The sequence below is a fragment of the Canis aureus genome, chromosome 27 (genome assembly GCF_053574225.1).
Source record: "Canis aureus isolate CA01 chromosome 27, VMU_Caureus_v.1.0, whole genome shotgun sequence".
Lineage (NCBI taxonomy): Eukaryota > Metazoa > Chordata > Mammalia > Carnivora > Canidae > Canis > Canis aureus.
Genome location: NC_135637.1, coordinates 25,750,636 through 25,771,690, shown reverse-complemented (window position 1 = coordinate 25,771,690; position 21,055 = coordinate 25,750,636). Strand labels below are relative to the sequence as shown.

At 44.3% G+C, this 21,055-nt stretch overlaps 2 long non-coding RNA genes across 2 annotated transcripts; one reads left to right on the top strand and one right to left on the bottom strand.

Moving 5' to 3' along the window:
- Window positions 1-326: 326 nt before the first annotated feature.
- LOC144298997 (uncharacterized) lies at window positions 327-19,690 on the bottom strand. Its single transcript, XR_013365829.1, has 4 exons — window positions 19,453-19,690; window positions 1,860-1,960; window positions 1,430-1,560; window positions 327-463 (listed from the first exon to the last, which is right to left on the bottom strand). It is a non-coding gene; the product is annotated as an uncharacterized LOC144298997 (long non-coding RNA).
- On the top strand, window positions 8,664-11,455 carry LOC144298996 (uncharacterized). The gene is made up of 2 exons (XR_013365828.1): window positions 8,664-8,853; window positions 11,202-11,455. It is a non-coding gene; the product is annotated as an uncharacterized LOC144298996 (long non-coding RNA).
- Window positions 19,691-21,055: the final 1,365 nt, after the last annotated feature.

Here is a 21,055-nt window from a genome sequence, read left to right as displayed (position 1 = left end):
ATACTTCTACACACAGCACCAGTTATAAAATGAAATGTAAAAAAGTATCATGTACAATGACATCAAAATTGAAGTTTCTAGAAATTGGTATTTTTAAAAAGTTGTCCATAGGGGCATAAGGCTGGCTCAGTGGTAGAGTGTACAACTCTTGATCTCAGGGTTGAAAGTCCAAGCCTGGCATTAAGTCTAGAAATTACTTAAACATAAAATCTTTTTAAAAAAAACAACAAAGCTATGCAGATCTCTATACAAAAACAAAACAAACAAACCTATAAAACATTATTGAAAAAAAAATTATTGAAAAGAAGTGAAAGGGGCACCTGGGTGACTCCGCAGTTGAGCGTCTACCTTTGGCTCAGGTCATGATCCCAGGGTCCTGAGATCGAGTCCCACCTTGGGCTCCATGCTTGGCAGGGAACCTACTTCTCCCTGTGCCCGTGTCTCTCATGAATAAACAAAATCTCTGAAAAAAAAAAAAAAAAGAAGTGAAGGATTTTGGAGACACTGCTCAGGCATCTCATATTAAGCCTTTTACAAAGATAGGCCTGTGTGGGTGGGTAGTTTCTGTCCCTTCCGTAGGCTATACCATCTTTCCATAAGCATTGAACAAATCAATAGCGATGTTTACTTGTCAGGAACAGCCAGAAATACATGACATGCACACTTCCCTTTATCTTCAGAACAATCCTGCCAACTATTACCATCTCCATTGTACAAGAGGAAACTGAGGGTCATGGTGCAGCCACTCTGGAAAACTGTGTGGAGGTTCCTCAAAGAGTTAAAAATAGACCTGCCCTACGACCCAGCAATTGCACTGTTGGGGATTTACCCCAAAGATTCAGATGCAATGAAACGCCGGGACACCTGCACCCCGATGTTTCTAGCAGCAATGGCCACAATAGTCAAAATGTGGAAGGAGCCTCGGTGTCCATGGAAAGATGAGTGGATAAAGAAGATGTGGTTTATGTATACAATGGAATATTACTCAGCCATTAGAAACGACAAATACCCACCATTTGCTTCAACGTGGATGGACCTGGAGGGTATTATGCTGAGTGAAGTAAGTCAATCAGAGAAGGACAAACATATGTTCTCATTAATTTGGGGAATATAAATAATAGTGAAAGGGAATATAGGGGAAGGGAGAGAAATGTGTGGGAAATATCAGAAAGGGAGACAGAACATAAAGACTCCTAACTCTGGGAAACGAACTGGGGGTGGTGGAAGGGGAGGAGGGCGGGGGGTGGGGGTGAGTGGGTGATGGGCACTGAGGGGGACTCCTGACGGGATGAGCACTAGGTATTAGTCTGTATGTTGGTAAATTGAACACCAATAAAAATTATTTTATTAAAAAAAAAAACTAGGGTGATAAAGGGGCATCTAGGTGGCTCAGTCAGTTAAGCATCTGCCTTCAGCTCAGGTCACTGACCTTGGAGTCCTGGGATCAAGCCCCATGTCTGGCTCCCTGTTCGGTGGGGAGTTTGCTTCTCCCTCTGCCTCTTCTCCCACTTGGGCTTTCTCTCTCTCTCTCAATCTTTGTCTCTCAGAAGTAAATAAAATCTGGGAACCCTGGGTGGCGCAGCGGTTTAGCGCCTGCCTTTGGCCCAGGGCGCAATCCTGGAGACCCGGGATCGAATCCCACGTCGGGCTCCCGGTGCATGGAGCCTGCTTCTCCCTCTGCCTGTGTCTCTGCCTCTCTCTCTCTCTCTCTCTCTGTGACTATCATAAATAAATAAAAATTAAAAAAAAAAAAAAAAAGAAGTAAATAAAATCTTTTAAAAAAAAAAAAAAAGAGAAGAAACTGAGGGTCAGAAAGTTTAAATAACTTGCCCAAAGTCACCCAGACAGCAAATTCTCACCCAGGCCTGTCTGACTCAGGAAACACTGCTCAGAATCACCAGTCAATGGCTGGAAACTCAATCTTCAGGTTTAGGGTGAGGCAATCCTTTGAAGTCCAAGGCTGTAGGAACATTTATAAAATGAATGTTAAAAATTCCATAAAGTAGCAAGGGCTGATCTTCATGCCAAAAACCCTAGGTGCGAGTTCATTTGGGGTGACTATTGGCAGGAATGGCATCCCCTGCAGGTGCAGGGAAGACGTCCGGCCACTAGGTGGCCCTGCAGTCCTTTGCGGCGCCATCTCCCTCCGCTTAGCTGGTTTGTTCCTCGTGGTCAAACCACAGGAGACCAGAGAAATGAGAAAAATAAGCACAATGTAGAGCATTTTTTTAAAAAGCTTAATGTACTAAATTTAAAAGCCCATTCTACATTCTTCCTATTCTTTGGGTGGTAACAGACGATTGTTCCTATCACCCCCACCCCAAGCCCCACCTTTGAAAAAAAGACTCTTACTCCCCTGACCACCACCTTTAAAAAAATTTTTACTGAATTATGAATTCTGAAAGTCTGGAATCAGTACAGTACCAGCTTCCCATGAAAAAAAAACGGATCCAAGTCAAATATCTTAATGCGATTTAAAGATTCCAGTCCTCAGAGCAGCATTTCTGGAAATAAACGGGCTACAGTGCCTACAAAAGTTAAATACCGTCATGCGCATTATATTTAGAAACTCTTTTTTTCTTTCACTGATAGTGAAATGAAAAGATGTTGATAAAAAGAGTCATGACATGGAGGAAACTCAGAGTCAGTAGGAATTTCCCCAGGGAAATATTGACATCAATTCTTTTTTTTTTTTTTTAAGATTTTATTTATTTATTCACAAGAGACACCGAGAGAGAGAGAGAGAGAGAGAGAGAGAGAGAGAGAGAGAGGCAGAGACACAGGCAGAGGGAGAAGCAGGCTCCAAGCAGGGAGCCAACGTGGGACTCGATCCCAGGCCTCCAGGATCACACCCAGGGCTGAAGGTGGCGCTAAACTGCTGAGCCACCAGGGCTGCCCTTGACATCAATTCTTAAATAGTTGCACCGTCAGGAGGATACAAACATATGGGAAATGGGTTCTAGAGGAAGTAAAGCAAAAAGTCTTTTAGCCCATGGAAGATCAAGGCCCAATGGAGGAGGTCAGAAGAAAGCTCAGACTGCCACAGGGGACTGGGGATGTTCTGAAATGGAAAGGAGAGCAAGGCGGAAGAGGAATCCTGGATGACAGACTATAGTCTCTTGTTTCGCACTTAAAAATGGTGAGTGTGCATGTCCCTGGCCGTGGCCAAAAGCGTCAGAGCCCCAGGGATGGGTGTAGAAGACCATTCAGTTATAGGCACAGCCATGTTTTTGTTTTGTTTTGTTTTTTTCCTTCAGAATTGTTGAAATCTAAAACTTTCTGCTTGGCTTTTGCTCCCAGAAATCTCCACTCACTCCTGTTGTCCTCACCCATAGCTAGCCAGCAATCTGCTGCTATTTCTTGGCATTGCTTGAAATTCTACTTTAGTGTTTCTTTACCCTAATAATTTCCTGAAGCTTACTCATGCCAGTCACAACTACTGTTATACTTCTTGAATTTTCACAGTAACAATAATTTCTCCCAAGTCACCAGTGAGGAGGCTGAGACTACAGACAGATGTGGCAAATGTCTCATCGTGATGTTTCCTCCTGGTTATGTAGGTGGATCCTGGGTTCTGCCCATGGCTCCAGAGGCTGGGCTGAGGGTGGGGTGGCCTAGAGCTGTGGAGGGTGGAGTGTCAGAGGAATTAGAATCTGAGCTCCTGTGAGGAAACCCAGGGAAAGTCCCAAGTGTCAAGTTCAGGAAAGTATGTGTTGGGCAAGAATCTGATGGGAAGCCAAGGCTGGGCACCTGAGAGCGAGCAATATGGGCCAAGAAGTTTGGGAAGAAGTGTGGTAAAGATTTCCAGAAATAATAGGGTTGAAGGCCAAGAGTGTTCTGGGGGTGCAGATGGAATCCAGAACCCGAGATGGTGAAAGGTGGCAAGAAAACAGACCCGGTGTCCTGGTTCCTGTCGAAGGTCCCAGACATTAGACACAGCTGGGAAGGTGGAGGAGAAAGTCCTCGGCTAAGACAACTGTCTTCCAATTCTCCCATTTAGTCTCTTCCCCCTGGGTGCTGTGAGCCCTAAAATTAACCCCATGTTTCCTGAATAGGAAATGAGCATTCAAAAGAGTTCAATACGTTCTAGGTTCCCATTTTAAAAAATATATTTACATATATACATTTTTAAATATTGATTGATTGATTGATTGATTGATTGATTGGAGAGAGAGAGAGAGAGAGAGCACAAGCTGGGGGAGGGGCAGAGAGAGAGGGAGAAGCAGACTCCCTACTGAGCAGGGAGCCTGATGTGGGGCTTGATCCTAGGACCCTGGAATCGTGACCTGAGCCAAAGGCAGATACTTGACCTACTGAGCCATCCAGATGCCTGGATTTTTAAAAAAATACATTTAAGGAGCTCTACCTGGGTAGAGCACAAGACTCTTTATTTCAGGGTTGTGAGTTCAAGCCCCACATTCAGTATAGAGATTAGTTAAAATATATTTTAAAACATATGCATATAGCTTGTTTTGTTTTTAGTCAAGGCAGATTTAAAAGGCTTACAACAGGGGAACATGGGTGGCTCACTCGGTTAGGCATCTGACTCTTGGTTTTGGCTCAGGTCATGATCTTGGGATCATAAGATGGGGCCCTGAGCTCAGCCTGGAAACTGCTTGGGTTTCTCTCTCTCTCCCTCTCCCTCTGCCCCTCCTGTTGGCATGGGCATGCACTCCCTCTTTCTAAAATAAACGAATAGGGATGCCTGGGTAGCTCAGTGGTTGAGTGTCTGTCTTAGGCTCAGGCCGTCATCCTGGAGTCTCAGCATCAAGTCCTGCATCAGGCTCCCTGCAGGGAGCCTGCTTCTCCCTCTGCCTTTGCTTTGTCTCTCTCTCTCTGTTTCTCCCCTGAATAAATAAATAAAATCTTTAAAAAAATAATAAAATAAAAATAACAAATAAATAAAAAATTTTTTATTTTTTTTTAATTTTTATTTATTTATGATAGTCACAGAGAGAGAGAGAGAGGCAGAGACATAGGCAGAGGGAGAAGCAGACTCCATGCACCGGGAGCCTGATGTGGGATTCGATCCTGGGTCTCCAGGATCGCGCCCTGGGCCAAAGGCAGGCGCCAAACCGCTGCGCCACCCAGGGATCCCCAATAAATAAAATCTTTAAAAGGCTTACAACGAAATCCAGGTTGCCTATCCTACCCTTCCCCTCTCCCCAGTCTTACTCCTCAGAGGCAACTTCTTTGCTATTACTTCCTGTTATGTCACCTCCATTTTGTTCTCACTCTTTTTTTAAGATTTTGTTCTTAAGTAATCTCTACACCCACCGTGGGATTCCAACTCACAAACCTGAGATCAAGAGTCATATACTCTGGGCTGCCCAGGTGGCTCAGAGGTTTAGTGCTGCCTTCCATCCAGGGTGTGATCCTGGAGACCCAAGATGGAGTCCCACATTGGGTTCCCTGCATGGAGCCTGCTTCTCCCTCTGCCTGTGTCTCTGCCTCTCTGTGTCTCTCATGAATAAATAAATAAAATCTTAAAAGAAGAAAAAAAAAGAGTCACATACTCCACCTACTGAGCCAGCCAGGTGCCCATGTCATCTCCATTTTTCTAAATAATAACCTTACATTGCTCTATGTCAACTTCCACACAAGGAATTCTCTTTTCACAACCACTTCCACTTCTCCTCATTCTCCCAATGTATTTTATGCCACCATTTTTATTAATGGTATGCATTGTTACAATGTCATTCAAAGCTGAGATGCATAGCGTATTATAAACTTTTTCTTTTACAACTTTTTGTTTTTCCTGTAATTAATAACTACCGTGTTTTTATTACCTTACTTTTAATGTATCTATTATTTTCTGTGTTTGTTTTTTACCACTTAGTATATCTTTTTTAAAATTCCTTATCTAGGGATGCCTGGGTGGCTCAGCGGTTGAGCGTCTGCCTTTGGCTCAGGGTGTGATCCCAGAGTCCTGGGATCGAGTCCCACATCGGGTTCCCTGCATGGAGCTGCTTCCTCCCTCTTTGCCTGTCTCTGTGTGTCTCTCATGAATAAATAAATAAAATATTTTAAAAAATATAAAATAAAATTCCTATCTAGAACCTTCCTGCCCCAATGCAGACTGCTTGCACTCTTAGCCTGTGACATCACCTTTCTCCTCAGATTCCTTTTAAACCAATCCTATCCTATGTGGGATTCCCTGTTTCCTGTATCCCATGCCTTCCCTTCTTGGGATAATTCCTTATTCTCATGAAGCACATTTGGCCTTAACTTATTTAAACATATTCAATATACATTTAAAAAAAATTAAAAAAAAATAAAAAATAAAAATAAACAAATTTTATTTTATTTTTTAATATTTATTTATTTATGATGGACCTAGAGAGAGAGAGAGAAAGACGAGAGAGAGAGGCAGAGACACAGGAGGAGGAAGAAGCAGGCTCCATGCAGGGAGCCTGACGTGGGACTCGATTCCGGGACTCCAGGATCGCGCCCTGGGTCAAAGGCAGGCGCTAAATCGCTGAGCCACCCAGGGATCCCCCTCAATATACATTATTAACAGTTAATTTAGATATAATCACATTCTATACAGTTAACTGGCTTAACATGTAAAATTACCCTCCTAACCCCTCCCACCATACTGCCACCCCAGTCCCTGACAACCACTTTTCTGTCTTTATAAACTTAAGCATTGGGCAGGCAGCCCGGGTGGCTCAGCGGTTTGGCACTGCCTTCGGCCCAGGGTGTGATCCTGGATACCCAGGATCGAGTCCCGTGTCGGGCTCTCCGCATGGAGTCTGCTTCTGCCTCTGCCTCTCTCTCTGTGTCTCTCATGAATAAATAAATAAAATCTTAAAAAAAAACATATATATATATAAACTTGTGTGCTATAGACATTTCTATAAATGGAATCATAGAATAAGTGGCCCTTTATGTGAAGACTGGCTTCCTTCACTCAGCGTAAAGTGTTCAAGAGTTATCCATGTTGTAGTGTGTCAAGACTTTGTTCATTCGTCTACAATCATGGCGAAATACACATAAAATTTGCCATCTTAACCATTTTTAAGTATACAGTCTAATATGGAATGCCTGGGTGGCTCAGCGGTTGAGCATCTGGCTTTGGCTCAGGGCATGATCCCCAGATGCAAGATCAAGTCCCTCATCGGGCTCCCTGTGAGGAGCCTGCTTCTCCCTCTGCCTGTCTCTGCCTCCCTCTCTGTCTCTCATGAATAAATAAATACAATCTTTAAAAAAAAAAGTATAAGGTTTAATAATGTTAAGTACATTCACATTGTTGAACAACCATCACCACCATCCATCTCTAGGACTCTTCTCATCTGGTAAAACTGAAACTCTATGCTCATCAAAGAGCTCCCTGTTACCCCTCCCCTCAGGCCCTGGAAATTATTATTTTACTTTCTGCATCTGTGAACTTGGCTACTCTAGGTACCTCATATCAGTGGAATCATACACTGGCTTGTGACTGGCTTATTTGACTTAGCATGATGTCCTCAAGTTTCATTCTTGTTGCAGAATTTCTTTCCTTTTAGAGCTTGAATATTATTCCCTTACATGTCTATGCCACATTTTGTTTATCCATTCATCCATTGATGAACACTTGTGTTGCTTCCACCTTTTGGCTATTTATGAATAATGTTGCTGTGAACATGCATGTACAATTATCTTGAGTCCCTGCTTTCAATTCTTTTTATTGCCAAATTATGTTCCATTGTATGGATATAACAAATTTTATTCATCCATTCATTGTTTGATGGACATTGGGTTGTCTCTACTTTTTGGCTATTAAGAATAATGCTGCTATGAAAATTTATGTGCAGCCTGCTACCTGACTGGCTCAGTTGGTAGAGCATGCTACTTTTGATCTGGGGGCTGTGGGTTCAAGCCCTGCATTGGCTGTGGAGATGAGTTAAAAATAAAATCTTTAGGGGTGCCTGGGTGGCTCAATTGGTTGAGCATCCAACTCTTGGTTTCAGCTCAGGTTGTGATCCCAGAGTTGTGAGATCAAGCCCTGTGTCGTGTTGAGCTCTTTGCTCACTGGGGAGTCTGCTTCTCTCCCACTCTCTCTCTCCCTCTGCCCCTCCCCTGGCTCATGTATACACACACTCTCTTTCTCAAATAAATAAATAAATAAATTGCACAAAATAAATAACATAAAATAATAAAATAAAATAAAATAATTAGGGCACCTGGGTGGTGCAGTTGGTTAAATGTCCAACTCTTGGTTTCGTCTCAGTTCCTGATCTCAGGGTTCTGAGATCAAGCCTCAAATCAGGGTCTGCACCGGGTTGGAGTTTGCTTAAGATTATCTCTCCCTCTCCCTCTGTCCCTCTTCTCTGCTCTCTTTTTCTGGTAAATAAATAAAACTTCAAAAATAATAATAAAATAGGGGTGCCTGGATGGCTCAGTCACTTAAGTGTCTGCCTTTGGCTCAGGTCATGCATGATCCCAGGATCCTGGGATTGACCCACCCTTTGGGCTCCCTGCTCAGCAGACAGCCCACTTCTCCCTCTCCCTCTGCTACTTCTCCTACTTGTGCTCTCTCTCTGTCAATAAATAAATAAAATCTTTTTAAAAAATAATAAATAAATAAAAATAAAATCTTTAAAAGAAAGAAAAAATTGTTTTATTTTATTTATTTATTTATTTATTTATTTATTTGTTTATTTATTTATTATAGTCACACAGAGAGAGAGAGAGAGAGAGAGAGAGGCAGAGACACAGGCAGAGGGAGAAGCAGGCTCCATGCACCGGGAGCCCGACGTGGGATTCGATCCCGGGTCTCTAGGATCACGGCCTGGGCCAAAGGCGGCACTAAACCAGTCAGCCACCAGGGCTGCCCCAAGAAAGAAAATTTATGTACAAGTTTTTGCGCAGGTATGTTTTCATTTCTCTTGGTTATATACCTAGGAGTGGAACTGCTAAGTCATATGGTGACTCTATGTTTCTTGTTTTGAGAAACTGGCAGGCTATTTTCCAAAGCAGCTGCACCATTTTAAACACTGTACCTATTAGCAGTGTTGTGAGGGCTGGTTCCAATTTCTATCATCATTGACACTTGTTAGTAAGTCTTTTTTTTTATAGCCCAGTGGGTGTGACATGGTACTTAATTGTGCTTTTGATTTGCATTTCCCTGATGACTAATGATGTTGAGCATCTTTTCATGTGCTTTTTGTCATTTTTGTTTCTTCTCTGGAGAAATGTTTATTCAGATCTTTTACTTGGTTCTCATGGGATTATTTGGGTTTTTAAATATATATATATAATTTATATATTATATATATTTATAATAATATATAATTTATATATTCTAAATATAAGTGCCTTATCAGTTACAGATTTGCAATTTTTTTTCTCCCCTTCTGTGGGTTGGCAAGGTATGTTTTTTGAGTCCTTGAATGTTTGAAGAAATTTTTTATTCCATCCTGACACTTGATTAGTGGGTTTGGCTGAGTCTCAAAGTTCTGGAGACCAAATTCTAGCCTAATTCAGTCTCTGGTGAGGGCTCTCCTCCTGGCTTGCACGTAGTTGCTTTCTCATTGTGTGCTCACATGACCTCCTTGTGCAGCCTTGAGTGCTCTTTGGTGTCTCTCTTTTTTTAAGATTTTATTTATTTATTCACAAGAGACACACAGAGAGGCAGAGGGAGAAGCAGGCAGAGGGAGAAGCAGGTTCCATGCAGGGAACCCGATGCGGGACTCGATCCTGGGACCTTGGGATCACAACCTGGGCCGAAGGCAGATAGATGCTCAACCGCTGAGCCATCCAGGCATCCCAGGATTTTATTTATTTACTTGAGAGAGCGATCAAGCAAGAGAGGATGAGTGGTGGATAGGGGCAGAGGGAGAGGGACAAGCAGACTCCCCACTGAGCAGGGAGCCCAATGTGGGGCTCCATCCCAGGGTGCCAAGACCATGACGTGAGCCGAAGGCAGACACTTACCCCACTGAGCCATCCAGGTGTCCTTCCATTTTAATTTTTTTTCCATTTTAATTTTTTAAATGAGGTAGAATTACCATCAATAAAATGCACAGATCTTGGGGCACCTGTGTGACTTAGCCTGTGTGGGGCACCTGTGTGACTCAGTTAAGTATCGGACTCTTGATTTCTGCTTGGATCGTGACCTCAGGGTCAGGAGATTGAGTCCTGCTTCGGCCTTGTACTCAGTGGGGAGTCCACTTGAGATTCTCTCTTCCCTTTCCCTCTGCTCCTCCCTGCTCACTCATTCTCTCTCTAAATAAACAAATAAATACAATCTTTATTTTATTTATTTTATTTTTTATTTTTTTAAAGATTTTATTCATTCATTCATGAGACAGAGAGAGAGAGAGAGAGAGAGAGAGGCAGAGACACAGGCAGAGGGAGAAACAAGCCCCACAAGAAACAAGGAGCCCGACATGGGACTCGATCCTGGGACTCTATTACCAAAGATTAGTTTAACCTGTTCTTGAACTTCATATATACAGATTCATACAGATTATATACTCTTGTATCTGGCTCCTATCACTTAACATAATGTTTTGCTTGGTTTTTATTTAGGTGAAATTCATAGAGCCCAAAGTATACAATTCAGTGGCATTTAGTACATTCACAATGTTGTGAAACCATTACCTCTATCTAATTCCAAAACGTTTTCATCACTCCCACAAGAGAAGACCCCATCGCCATTCAGTTGTGAGTCTCTGGTTTTTCCCCACCCCTGGCACTTGGCAACCCACTAATCTGCTGTCTAATTTTTACCTTCTATGGCTCATCAGTTCTCAACTGTCTGGTAAAATCTCACAAGTGGAGAAGAATTGGGGCACCTGGGGGGCTCAGTGGTTGAGCATCTGCCTTTGGGTCAGGTCATGATCCCGGGGTCCTGGGATCCAGTCCCACATCAGGCTCCCCATAGGGAGACTGTGTCTCCCTCTGCCTGTGTCTCTGCCTCTCTCTCTCTGTCCCTCATGAATAAATAAATGAATTAAAAAAAAAAAGTGGAGAGGAATTACTTAAAAGGGCTCCAAGGAAAGGAAGCAAGATAAAAACAACACCAGGTAAAGTAAAATTAAGCCAGATGAGGGACGCCTGGGTGGCTCTGTGGTTGAGCGTATGCCTTTGGCTCGGGATCATGTCCCACATCGGGTTCCCTGCAGGGAACCTGCTTCTCGCTCTGCCTGTATCCCTCTCTCTCTCTCTCTCTCTGGTCTCTCATGAATAAATAAATAAAATATTTTTTTTTAAAGCCAGATGATAAAGCCATGAAGGACAGCAGTCCTCACACCGTCAAGATGAAACCTATTCTCTTCATCTTGAGCAGAAGGTCCCTGGTCAAATCACCCTTGAAGATTGTGGTGATGCTATCTACATAAGTGATGTTTATTTTCATATGGACAAAGCACAATTCGGCGGCAATGTTGAAAGAGAAAAGTCCCCCAGCTGGCTCCTTCAGCAAATGGCATTGACATAAAGACCAAAGTAAATGTTAGCAACCTACAAACAGCAGCAGGTGTTTTAAATACAAGAATAGCAGCCACCGGGGAGAACTGTGACCACCTGCTAAATAGCATCTACTCAGAATTCATTTGAAACAGTCACAACAGGGATGATTTCTGACTTGTGGGTGCCTTCTATTATTGGGTTTTCATAGGGGGTTTTGGTATGTTTCTTCTAGCATTGCAGGTGATTTTTAGATAATTTCTTTTTTTTTTTTAAGATTTTATTTATTTATTCATCAGAGAAACAGGAAGAGGCAGAGACAAAGGCAGAGGGGAAAGCAGGGTCTCCACAGGAACTCCAGGATCATGCCCTGAGCCAAAGGCAGACAGACGGTCAACCACTGAGCAGCCCAGGCATCCCAATTTCCAATGTTTTATAACTGGGTTCTTGCTCACCACCATATCCTTAGCACCTGATACCTAGGGTTATGTTTGGCACATGGCAGGTGAGCAATAAGACATTTTGGAATAAAGGAATGAATAAATGAATGAATGATCTGTCCTACCGACTATGAAAGTGGAATCAGGGATCCCTGGGTGGCTCAGCAGTTTGGTGCCTGCCTTTGGCCCAGGGCGTGATCCTGGAGTCCCAGGATCAAGTCCCACGTTGGGCTCCCTGCATGGAGCCTGCTTCTTCCTCTGCCTGTGTCTCTGCCTCTCTCTCTCTGTGAATGTGTGTCATAAATAAATAAATAAAATCTTTAAAAAAAAAAGAAAGAAAGTGGAATCACAGGGATGGCCTGGGTGGCTCAGCGATTGAGCCTTTAGTTCAGGGCATGATCCTGGGGTGCCAGGGTCAAGTCCCACATCGGGTTCCCATTAGGGAGCCTGCTTATCCCTCTGCCTGTGTCTCTGCCTCTCTCTGTATGTCTATCATGAATAAATAAATAAAATCTTAAAAAAAAAAAAAGGGACGCCTGGGTAACTCAGGTGTTGGGCGTCTGTCTTTGGCTCAGGGCATGATCCTGCGGTCCTGAGATCAAGTCCCACATCAGGCTCCCTCCATGGAACCTGCTTCTCCCTCTGCCTGTGTCTCTGCCTCTCTCTCTCTCTCTCTGTTTCTCATGAAGAAAGAAAGAAAGAAAGAAAGAAAGAAAGAAAGAAAGAAAGAAAGAAAGAAAGAAAGAAAGAAGGAAAGAAAGAAAGAAAGAAAGAAAGAAAGAAAAGAGGAAAGAAAGAGGAGGGTATCCCTGGGTGGCTCTGTGGTTTAGTGCCTGCCTTGGGCCCAGGGCATGATCCATGCGGTCCTGGGATCGAGTCCCACATCAAGTCCCAGGCAGGTTGCCTGCTTGTGTCTCTGCCTCTCTCTCTCTCTCTCTCTGTGTGTCTCATGAATAAATAAAATATTTTAAAAAAAAGAAAGAAAGAAAGTGGAATCATAAAATTACTGCATTTTATGGGGTGTCTGGGTGGCTCAGCAGTTGAGCATCTGCCTTTGGCTTAGGACATGATCCCGATCTGGGGATCAAGTCTGAGTCGGGCTCCCTATGGGGGGACTGCTTCTCCCTCTATGTCTCTGCTTCTATGTCTCACAGGAATAAATAAATAAAATAAATAGCTAGATAAATAAATAAATAAAACTGCATTTTAGATTCAGAGAACTAGAGAGAAGGAAAAACAAAATAAATGACCTCCCACAAGGGACCATATAAAGTGGTTTCTTTCTTTTTTTTTTTTTTATTTATTTATTCATGAGAGACACAGAGAGTGAGAGGCAGAGACACAGGCAGAGGGAGAAGCAGGCTCCACGCAGGGAGCCCGACGTGGGACTCGATCCCGAGTTTCCAGGATCAGGCCCTGGGCCGAAGGCAGTGCTAAACCGTGAGCCATCCAGGCTGCCCCGTAAAGTGGTTTCTATACATTACCTTATTTAATTTTCACATTTGCCTTAAAAAGGTATGATGCCAACTTTATAGATTAAGGGTACTGATGGTCACAGAAGCACTCTGCTATGTCCCAGAACAATAAGTGCAGGCCTTTCATTTGGTCATTGAGGAAACTTAGAACCAAAGCAGTCAGAGGTCTTGATCCAGGTGACAGAGCTAGCTTTGTTAAGTGGCCTGCCTACAACGTTCCGTATGTCTGTCCTTAGCAAAAGGCATGATATGATGATCCTTGAAGCAATAAGCTTATTTATGTCTAAGGCACAGAAAGTTTCAAAAGGCAGAGTATTTGCTGGTTAAGAAAAAAGAAGAAAAGGAGTGCAACTTCCTGGGCAGATTTTAGGCAAATTGGCCTTTACTGGTTTTGCAAAGTGGATTTATAGCTCAGGAATCTCAGGGGATGGTTATGGATGAGCAGCAGGCAGGACACTGGGAAGGCCAACAGGCTTGGTGCTGGAGCACCAGGGATTTGCCAGTGGGTCCTGGCCAAGTCAGTGTTAGCCTTTCTGTGCCTCAGATAAGCAACTGATTAGGGATATACTGAGTGCCTGCCAAGCACTTCTCCAGAAAAGGCAAATTCAATCAATAATAATTAGTGTAACCAAGTGGCTCAAGGGTACAAAAAGTGCATATGATCTGGTCCCTGTTTCCTTCTCTAACAGGATAAACAACCATCCTGGTTTGCTGTTACTGTCCTCAATTTATCCATTAAACATCTTGCATTCTGAGAAACCCCTCAGTCCTGGGCACACCAGGGCTTTTGGCCACCTATGAGAGGTCTTGATGGGCAGAGGAAACCACATGCACAATTATAATGCACACCGTGGGTAGCATATGATGCCATGTCTAAATACAGAGATGCCAATAGACACAGGCAACTGTACTGTGCCAACCAGACCAGCGCCTACAGCAAAAGGAAAATCCAATAATAATGATCCTTCTTTATTTAAAAATGTTAGTTTGTGGGGGCCTGGCTGGCTCAATTGGTAGAGCATGTGACTTTTTTTCAGATTGATTGATTGATTGATTTGACATAGCACAAGTAGGCAGAGTGGCAGGTGGAGAGGGAGAAGCAGGTGCTTCCCACTGAGCAGGGAGCCTGATGTGGGACTGGATCCCAGGGTCCCAGGATCATGACCTGAGCCAAAGGCAGATGCTCAACTGACTGAGCCACCCAGAAGCCCAAGCATGTGACTCTTAATCTCAGGGTTGTGAGTTCAAACCCCATGTTGAGCATGAAGCTTACTTTAAAAAAAAAAAAAAAAAAAAAAGTGATACTTTGTGCATCATAGATTTTTGCATTAATTTAGATTTTAAAAAATATTACATCAAAACATTTTTCATCTTGATTACTGGCTTTTGGGGCACCCCCTTAAATTTTGCACCTGAAGTAAGTGCTTCTCTTGCCTCACTCTATGCCAACTCTGCAAGGCAGCCCTAAATGTTACCCCCAGGCCAATGTAGTCTTTGAGATCTGGGACAAATCACTTGGCTTCTCCATCTGAATATCTTCATTTGCACATTAGAAAAGAGTGAACTACACAGCCTTTAGAGACCCTCCCAAGTCCAAGTTCTGTACTTTCATGATAAGGTGTTGAGGAACTGAGAGGAGCAGGGGATAGATAATGCTGGGGACAGTCAAGACAGGAAAAGAGAAGTAACATCTCTGCTTGTCTATTATCAGAGAAACAGAACCAGTAGGACATTTTTACATAATATCATAGATAGGTGATTTGATATATATATGTAGTATATAGCATTGTATGTATATATGATGTGGTCCCATATCATATATACCTGATATATATGTGATATATGATCTACATATATGTGATTTATTTCAGGGAATTGGCTTATATGATTGTGGGGCTGACATGTTTAAAATTATTTTTGGCACAGACTGGTAGGCTGGAAACTGTGCAGGAGCCAATGCCACAATCCATATGTGAAATTTATTCTTCCTCAGAGAAACTTTAGTTTTGCTCTTAAGGCCTTTCACTGATTGAATGAGACCCACTTGGACGACCTCCTTTACTTGAAGTCAATTGTAGACGTTAACTGCGTCTACAAAATACCTGCAGGGCAACACCTGGATTACTGTTTAATAGAATACCTGGGTATTGTAGCTTAGCTAAATTAACTTATAAAATTAATCATCACAAGAGGAGGAAATCGCTCAGAGAAGGTATTTAAATTGTCCAAGATTATCCAGCTGATCAGTGTCAAAGTTGGGCCTGAAAATGTGCTATATGTGACCACAAAGTCTACATTCTCCCAGGAATCTTGCTGTGTCTGGGCCTCTAGAGAATATACTGAAGCATCAGAGCAGATTCCTAATCCCTGCATGACACTGTTACTTCTCTGTCATAGTTATTTGTATGTGTCTCTTCCTGGACTGGGAGTTCTTTAGGAAAAGGTCTATGTGTAAATATCTTTTTATGATCTGCAGAACTAGAAAAAGGCTCCACATCCACCAACCAGTCAGTGAATATTTGCAGAGTTAAAGAATCACTAATAATTCCCAACATGTTGTTTCCTATGTATAATCACTGAAATAAGTTTTTTTTTTTTAAGATTTTATTTATTTATTCATGAAAGACACAGAGAAAGAGGCAGAGACACAGGAAGAGGGAGAAGCAGGCTCAATGCAGGGAGCCTGACGTGAGACTTGATCCAGGGACTCCAGGATCACGCCCTGGACTGAAGGCACGCACTAAACCGCTGAGCCACCCAGACATCCCTGAAATAAGTATTTTTTTAAAAATTTTTAAAATTTTTTATTTATTTATGATAGTCACACACACACACACACAGAGAGAGAGAGAGAGAGAGAGAGAGAGAGAGAGGCAGAGACACAGGCAGAGGGAGAAGCAGGCTCCATGCACCGGGAGCCCGAAGTGGGATTTGATCCCGGGTCTCCAGGATCGCGCCCTGGGCCAAAGGCAGGCGCCAAACCGCTGCGCCACCCAGGGATCCCTGAAATAAGTATTAATTATAAGATGTTAAATATAACTTCAAAGATTTTTTAAAAAATTTATTTGAGAGAGAAAGAGAGTGAGCAGGGGGAGAGAGACAAGCAGACTCTCCACTGAGAGGGTAGCTGGACACAGGTCTCAATCCCAGGATCCCCCGGATCACAACCAGAACCAAAAGCAGACCCTTAGCTGACTGAGCCACTCAGGCACCCCTAGATGTTAACTGTAACTTCTTCTTCTCCTCCATCCCTTCCTCCTCTTCCTCCATCTCTCCTCCTCCTTCTAGTTTAACTTTTGCTTTAATTGAATTTCAATTTCCCCACCAAAACAAAGTCAAAGGAAAGGACCTTTGTGGCCATGACACTATATTCTAGAATTCTGCTGGGCTTTCTGACTTAATATCTTGACAACTCTATGGGGTGGGTTCTACTATTATTCTTAGATGCATGATAGGAAAACAGTCTGAAAAGTTAGGGAGTTGTCTAGAGTCCTAGAGTTTGTAAGTGGTAGAGCTGATACCTGAACCCAGGCAACTGGACTCTACCCTCTGCGTGCCCACCCCTGAGCCGCACTGCTCCTGTCAAACTGATCCCTGGGGCCAGCCTGGACCTCAATCTTTCAAGACGACTTCTTCCACTTCAAGATGAGGAAAAGAGAAGCACACATGAGAATAACGGCAGCACCAGGAGCAGGGCTCTGGGCTCCCGGCTTCTAGCCCATGGCTGTGTCTCAGAGCGAGGCCTCATGAGGTGCCCTGCGCGGCCTGCCTGACCTTCAGGTGCTGTTTACTCCACTAGGCGTGGGGCCAGCTCTGCCTGGCTCCCGGTCTGTTGTTTGCAGAGTAGATGTTACCCAACCAAGGAAGGCCAACAGAGACTGAAAGAACATTCTTTTGCTGGTTTCAGACCCCTTGAGTTTTCAGTTTCTGTCTAATCAAATGCAAATCACTGAAAGTGGGGGTCGCCTCAAAAGCCACAGGGCTTCAAAGCAGGAAGCCAGGCCTGGGTCCTTTCCCTGCCTGTCCAACCCCCAGGAATCGGGCATGGAGATCTAGGTTCAAAGGTCAGTTCTCCCACCGACTAGTGGTGTGACCTTGGGCCTCACCTCTCCACCTTCCTCCTCTGGAGCCAGTTCCCACCCTGCAGAAATGAAAGAGAATGGATGCCAGTGCCTTGCACAGCACCTGGCACACACCCCACGCTCATCGGCTGTTGTTGCTGCTATTGGCTTATTCCACACATCCTCCTGCGTGTTTCGTGACAGTAAAAGGAGCTTTAGAGTGAGGAGGGCGAAAACAGGCTGGATGATCGTTGCTTCTCTGATTTCCTATCATCTGGCTTCTTCCTGGAAAAAGGTTCTGAGAACATTTAGAAGTAGAAAGTGGGGATGCCTGGGTGGCCCAGCGGTTTAGCATCTGCCTTCAGCCCAGGGCGTGATCCTGGAGACCCGGGATCGAGTTCCGCATCTGGCTCCCTGCGTGGAGCCTGCTTCTCCCTCTGCCTGTCTCTGCCTCTCTCTCTCTCTCTCTCTCTGTGTGTGTGTGTGTGTGTCTCATGAATAAATAAATAAAATCTTAAAAAAAATTTAAAAGAAGTAGAAAGTGAACAAATAAGGCGATTTTAATCAGTGAAAACAGGTTCTGTCTTTCTCAGGGAGGCGGGCGGACTACTCAATCAGTAACGTTACCTCCCGGGGTGATTTCCAACAAGAGGTTCCTGTTCTGGAACCCGGATACGCAAACAAGGGCACTTTCAGGGAGGGAGGGCCTGGGAGGGTTCAGGGCCTCCTCTGGATTCCGGATTTCATCAGCGGCCCCCTCTCCGGGAGAGCCAGCGGGACCTGTCAAGCCAGTGGCCAGGGCCAGAAGGCAAGCTGAACGTTTCAAAGTCCATGGGGCCTCTCTCTTTTGACCTTTTAATTTAAGCAGGCCACATTTAAGAAATGCCAAGGAGGAAAAACAGTGGTGACTTATGGTTGCCAAGCCATGTGGGGCGTAGAGGAAAAAGGCAGGATGAAACCAAAAAGGTCAGCTCCCTCGCTGTGCAAAGGGAGGAAGCGAGCGCGGTCCAGAGAGCGTGGTCCCCGGAGCCCTGAGTTTCCAAGCCAGCTCCTCAGCCCAGGGGTTAGCCTCTCCCCGGGGCCCCAAGGGAGAGTGAGGAAAATGTGTAAGCTCAGACACCCCCAAGTCCCTTCTGGCTGCTTTAGAGAAAGAGGCAGAGCAGGAATTGGGAGAGGGAGTGACCGCAGAATTTATAGCCAAGCAAGGGTAGGATCATAGTGGAGGTGACAAGAAGTCCTCCCCCACATTCTCTCTCTCATATTCCTGCTTCCAGCTTTGCGGGGTTTGGTTTTGTTTTTAGGTTTTAAAATATATATATTTTGGGATGCCTGGGTGGTTCAGTGGTTGAGGGTCTGCCTTTGTTTCAGGTCATGATTCCAGGGTCCTGGGATGGAGTCTGTTTCTCCCTCTGCCAGTGTGTCTGCCTCTCTCTGTGTATCTCTCATGAATTAAAAAAAAAAAACAACTTTAATTAAAAAAGTATATATACATTTTTTTTTTTTTTTTAATTTATGATAGTCACAGAGAGAGAGAGGCAGAGACACAGGCAGAGCGAGAAGCAGGCTCCATGCACCGGGAGCCCGACGTGGGATTCGATTCCGGGTCTCCAGGATCGCGCCCTGGGCCAAAGGCAAGCGCCAAACCGCTGCGCCACCAGGGATCCCATTTTTATACATTTTAGTACATATATACTATATATATGTGTGTATATATATATATATTTTTTTCTTTATACACACACACACACACCCTGGAGTTGGGTTACCATTCGCACCCACTGCAGAAGTAGAATCAGAAATCTAGGGAAAGGTGGGACACCTGAGGGGGCTCAGTGGTTGAGCGTCTGTCTGCCTTCAGCTCAGCCCATGATCCTGCAGGTCCAGGATCGAGTCCCACATCGGACTCCCTGCATGGAGCCTGCTTCTCCCTCTGCCTGTGTCTCTCCCTCTCTCTCTCTCTCTCATGAACAAATAAAATCTTAAAAAAAAAAAAAAAGAAAGAAATTCAGGGAAAGGAAAAAAAAAGGAAGAAAGAAATGTCCAATAAAGATGGCCCTCAATTAAAAAAAAAATGAGGGGTACCTGGGTGGCGCATTCTGTTAAGTGTCTGCCTTGGCCTCAGGTCCTGATTTCGGGTTCCTGGGATGGAGCTCCACGTCGGGCTCCTGCCTCAGTGGGGAGCCTGCTTCTCCCTCTCCTCCTGCCCCGCCCCCCCCACCATGCTCTTTGTCTCTCTCAAATAAATAAAATCTTAAAAAGAAAAAAGCAAGAAAGAAAAACAAATTCAGGGAAGGAGAGGAAATTTTGACTAGCGGTTTCCTTTTTGATACTTTTGGCAAGGGTTGCAGGCTGAAACCAGAGCAGACAGACCTGGAGGTGTGGACGGTGAGTGAGAGCCAGCTGGGAGGCTGGAACCCATGGGGGAGGGGCAGGATGACCAGAGAGAGGACTGCCCCAGAGGAGCCCTGCTTCCTGTTTTAAAGAAAAGTTGTTGGTTAAATGAGAACTGTTAAGGACATCTTCCAGAGTGCTGAGGACGACGGTAGAAGAGCAAGGGATGTCCCAAGAAAGTTAAAATCAGTACATGGAAACTCAGAAGGATCTTCTTATACATTTAGTTTTGAGCATATTAGCAGATGGTAAAGGTTGAATGTATATATATTTTTAAAGATTTTATTTTCGGGGCAGCCCGGGTGGCTCAGCGGTTTAGCACCGCCTTCAGCCCAGGGTGTGATCCTGGAGACCAGGGATCTGAGTCCCGTGTCAGGCTCCCTGCATGGAATGGAGCCTGCTTCTCCCTCTGCCTGTGTCTCTGCCTCTCTCTCTCTCTCTCTCTCTCTCTGTCTCTTTCTCTGTGTCTCTCAGGAATAAATAAATCTTAAAAAAAAAAAGATTTTATTTTTTATTCCTGAGAGACACAGAGATTGAGGCAGGGACACAGGCAGAGGGAGAAGCAGGCTCCCTGCAGGGAGCCCGATGCGGGACTTGATCCAGAACCCCGGGATCACCCCTGAGTCGAAGGCAGACGCCCAACTATTGGGCCACCCAGGTGTCCCTGGTTGAATGTATATTTTGTGTGAGTTTCAGGTCTTTTTTAGCACCTGATGAACTATTACCACTTTTCTATCTCAGGGGCCAGAGGGCAGCTAGCTTCTTGAGCAGGGAGGAGGGTCCAGAGTAAAAGAAAAACTAGATCTTGTGCAAACTCCTACTCATCTTTCAAGGCCCATGCAAACCTCTCCTTTACGGAGCCTTTCCTTCTGCCTGTGGCTCCTCACCACAGGCTGATTGCAGTTATACTGCATTGAAATTGCTTATTTATCTCTTTGCTCTTCCAGGTTCTGCTCCCTTCAGAGCAAGGTAAAGCTAGCACAGGCAACCCTCTTGGGTCCCCTCCCTCCTCGGGAGCTTTTTTTTTTTTTTAAGATTTTATTTATTTATTCATGAGAAACACAGAGAGAGAGCGAGGCAGAGACATAGGCAGAGGGAGAAGCAGGCTCCACGCAGGGAACGCAGGGAGCCGGACTGGACTCCAACCTGGGTCTCCAGGATCAGGCCCTGGGCCGTGGGCAGTGCTAAACCACTAAGCCTCCTCGGGAGCTTCATACTAGCACTTTGCTATCACTCAATAAACCTTGCTTTGCTGCCTACAAAAAAAAAAAAAGGGTGAAGGTAGCACAGAGTC